We start from the raw sequence: 4,628 nt of genomic DNA, 5'->3' as shown, positions 1-4,628 counted from the left end.
CAGCCTCCCGTGTAGCTGGGACCACAGGCGCCCGCCACCTCACCCGGCTAGTTTTTTGTATTTTTTAGTAGAGACGGGGTTTCACCGTGTTCGCCAGGGTGGTCTCGATCTCCTGACCTCGTGATCCGCCTGTCTCGGCCTCCCAAAGTGCTGGGATTACAGGCTTGAGCCACCGCGCCCGGCCTCTTTCTTCTTTTTTTTGACAGGGTTTCACTCTGTCCCCAGGTTGGAGTGCAGTGGTGCAATCATAGCTCGCTGCAGCCTCAACCTCCTGGGCTCAAGGGATCCTCCTGCCTCAGACTCCTGAGTAGATGGGACCACAGGCACATGCAACCATGCCTGGGTATTTTTTTTTTTAGAGAGATGGAGTCTTGCTATGTTGCCCAGGCTGGTTTCAAACTCCTGCAATCCTCCTGTCTGAGTAACTGGGACTGTAGGCATGAGCCGCCACACCAACCTCATTGTTCTTTCAACGAATGCTGCCTCCTACTCTGTTTCAAGCAAAGATGATAGTTCCATTGGCTTCTACCTTATCTCATCCCATACAGAATTTTGGGTGGTGAACAAAGACCTGTAAGATTTGGCCAGAGAACTCTCTGAGCAGCAGATTAAGTGGAGAATGAGGCAAAAATTACCCCCACGTACCAAAAAAGGAGGCAGCAAACAAACTTGCTCCTAAGCTTCCTGGTAGCCAATGGGGAAAGTGAAAATAGAACAGCTACACAGATTATAATATCCATGAGATTTTAAATTTTTCTCCAAGGGAATTCAGTAACTTTTCATGTGTGTGAGTGTGTGTGTGTATTGGTGTAGAGCATGTCTTTATGAAGACAGCTCTTTATGTTACTATTATTACTGCCAATAATAATCCTCACAGCAAACTCATGAAATAAACATGATCGGCCGGGCACGGTGGCTCAAGCCTGTAATCCCAGCACTTTGGGAGGCTGAGATGGGTGGATCATGAGGTCAGGAGATTGAGACCATCCTGGCTAACACGGTGAAATCCCGTCTCTACTAAAAAATACAAAAAACTAGCCAGGCATAATGGCAGGTGCCTGTAGTCCCAGCTACTTGGGAGGCTGAGGCAGGAGAACGGCATAAACCCAGGAGGCGGCGCTTGCAGTGAGCAGAGATCCAGCCACTGCACTCCAGCCTGGGTGACAGAGCGAGACTCTGTCTCAAAGGAAAAAAAAAAAAAAGAAATAAACATGATCATTATTCTCGATTGACAAATGAGCCCAAACTATGCTTTAGAGAATTTGGGGCTGGGCGTGGTGGCTCACACCTGTAAAAGTGAGGCTGAGGCGGGCGGATCACCTAAGGTCAGGAATTCAAGACTAGCCTGGCCAACACGCTGAAACCCTGTCTCTACTAAAAATACAAAAATTAGTTGGGTGTGGTGGTGGGCACCTGTAATCCCAGCTGCTAGGGAGGCTGAGGCAGGAGACTCGCTGGAACCCAGGAGGCGGAGGTTGCAGTGAGTCGAGATCGTGCCATTGCACTCCAGCCTGGACAACAAGAGCAAAACTCCATCGAGAGAGAGAGAGAATGAATTCCCGTGAAATGCTCAGAATCACACAGCCAGAAAACCTGTCTCTAAATCCTGGGATTGATGTAGGTGATGACAATGGGGTCCTTGGTTCTCCATCTCAACAAGCAAGCAGAACGGTAGAAGCACAAAGCCATTACAAATGGCAGTCCACACTGGGACCAAAACGTAAAAGGGCTGAGATAATTTAGGGAGGGTGGACAGGGGCAGCCTTCCTGAGGAGGTGCCATCTGGGCCATGACTTGAATGACACGAAGGAATGAAGCTTGCAAAGGTTAGGGAGAAAAACGGTGGAATATTATTTGGTCATAAAAACAGAAGGAGGCATTGATTCATATACTTCAGCATAGATGAGTCCTGAAAATATCATGCCAAGTGAAGGAAGCGGACACAGAAGGCTGCATAGTGCAAGATTCCTTCCAAAAGAAACCTCCTGAACTGACAAATTCATAGAGGCAGAAAGATTCGTGGTTGTCAGGGACTGAGGAGAAAGAAATGAGGAGGTAAGTAGGGTATGGGTTTTATTTTGGAGTGAAGAGAAAGTTCTGGAACTAGACAGTGGTGATGGTTGCACAGCATTGTGAGTGTACTAAATATCATTCCCAATTAACTTAATAGTGTGTGTGCTTTACACCAATTTCAAAAGAAAACAAGGCCAAGCACGATGGCTCATGCCTTAATCCCAGTACTTTGGGAGGCCAAGGCAGGAGGATTGCTTGAGCCCAGGAGTTCCAGACCAGCCTGGGCAACATAGTGAGACCCTGTCTCTACAAAAGAAAAAAAAAATCAGCTGGACATGGTGATGCATATCTGTAGACCCCGCTACCTGGGAGACTGAGGCGGGAGGATTGCTTGAGTCTAAGATTTAGAGGCTGATGTGAGTTGTGATTATGCCACTGCATTCCAGCCTGCACCACAGAAGGAGATCTTGTCAAAAAAGGAAAGAAAGAAAGAAAGAAAGAAAGAAAGAAAGAAAAAGAAAAAGAAAGAAAGAGAGAGAAAGGGAAAGGAAAGGAAAAAGAAAAAGAAAACAGGCTAGTCATAGTGACTCAGGCCTGTAATCCCAGCACTTTGGGAGGCAGGAGGATCGCTTGGGGCCCAGGATTTGAGACCAGCCTGGATAATAAAGTGAGACCTCATCTCTATTTTTACAATTTGTAAAGTTAGCTAGGTATAGGGGAATGTGCCTGTAGTTCTAGCTACTCGGGATGCAGAGATGGGAGGATCGCTTGAGCCCAGGAGTTTCAGGCTGAAGTACTCCAGCCTGGGCAACAGAGCAAGTCCCTGTCTTAAATAAATAAATAAATAAAGCCGGGCGCCGTGGCTCACGCCTGTAATCCCAGCACTTTGGGAGACCAAGGCAGGCAGATAACCTGAGGTCAGGAGTTTGAGACTAGCCTGATCAACATAGAGAAACCCCATCTCTACTGAAAATACAAAATCAGCTGGGTGTGGTGGGCGCCTGTAGTCCCAGCTACTCAGGAGGCTGAGGTGGGAGAATCGCTTGAACCGGAGAGGTGGAGGTTGCAGTGAACCCAGATCGCAACATTGCACTCCAGCCTGGGCAACAAGAGTGAAACTCCGTCTCAAATAAATAAATAAATAAATAACAGCCTGGGCAACTAGTGAGACCCTTTCGCTACATACACACATACACACACACATACACACACACATACACACACATACACACACACAGACATACATACACATATACACACACATACACACACATACACATACATATACATACACACAGATATACAAACACACATACCCACATGCACACATACACACATGCATACACACATACATACACACATACACACATATATACATACATACATACATACATATCTGGGCATGGCAGCACTTGCCTGTGGTCCCAGCTACTAAAGATGAGGGGGAAGAGAATTCAAGGCAAAAGAACCCCAAGTTGCAAAGGCCCTGGGGTTCAAACGGCGTGGTGTGTTCTCCAAGGAGCCAAGAGGCTGGTGTGGCTTCAGGGGTGGATAACTGCATAGGGCATAGGGAGCCAAGCTAAGGAGCTGGGAATGTGTCCAGGTGTGGCGGGAAACATTTGGAGGATTTGAAGAGGTGGAAGACATTATTTGATTTATGTTAAAGATCACTCTGGGCCAGGTGCAGTGGCTCATGCCTGTAATTCAAGCACTTTGGGAGGCTGAGGCCGGCGGAGCACTTGAGGTCAGGAGTTTGAGATCAGCCTGGGCAACAAGGTGAAACCCCGTCTCTACTAAAAATACAAAAAAATCACTGGGGCTAGGCATGGTGGCTCACGCCTGTAATCCAAGCACTTTTGGAGGCCGAGGCAGGTGGATTCCCTGAGCTCAGGAATTCAAGACCAGCCTGGGCAACATGGTGAAACCTCATCTCTACTAAAAATACAAAAATTAGCAGGGCTTGGTGGCAGGCACCTGTAATCCGAGCTACTCAGGAGGCTGAGGCAGGAGAATTGCTAGAACCTGGGAGGCGGAGGTTGCAGTGAGCCAAGATCATGCCACCACACTCCAGACTGGGCGACAGAGCAAGACTCCGTCTCAAAAAAAAAAAAAAGAAAAAAGAAAAAATAAGAAAAAAAGAAGAAAAAATCGCCGGGCTCAGTGGCTCATGCCTGTAATTCCAACACTTTGAGAGGCCGAGGCAGGCAGATCACCTGAGGTCGTGAGTTGGAGACCAGCCTGACCAACACGGAGAAACCCTGTGTCTACTAAAAATACAGAATTAGCCGGGCGTCATGTCACATGACTGTAATCCCAGTTACTCGGGAGGCTGAGGCAGAAGAATGACTTGAACCCGGGAGGCGGAGGTTGCGGTGAGCCAAGATGGTGCCATTGCACTCCAGCCTGGGCAACAAGAGTCAAACTCCATCTCAAAAAACAAACAAACAAAAAACCAAAAAACATACACACACAAAATAAAATAAAAATAAAAATACAGGCCGGGCGCGGTGGCTCAAGCCTGTTATTCCAGCACTTTGGGAGGCCGAGATGGGCGGATCACGAGGTCAGGAGATCGAGACCATCCTGGCTAACACAGTGAAACCCCATCTCTACTA

The sequence above is a fragment of the Mandrillus leucophaeus genome, unplaced genomic scaffold (assembly GCF_000951045.1).
Source record: "Mandrillus leucophaeus isolate KB7577 unplaced genomic scaffold, Mleu.le_1.0 Scaffold53, whole genome shotgun sequence".
In the NCBI taxonomy this organism is placed as follows: Eukaryota; Metazoa; Chordata; class Mammalia; order Primates; family Cercopithecidae; genus Mandrillus; species Mandrillus leucophaeus.
Note: the sequence above shows the minus strand (reverse complement) of the source record.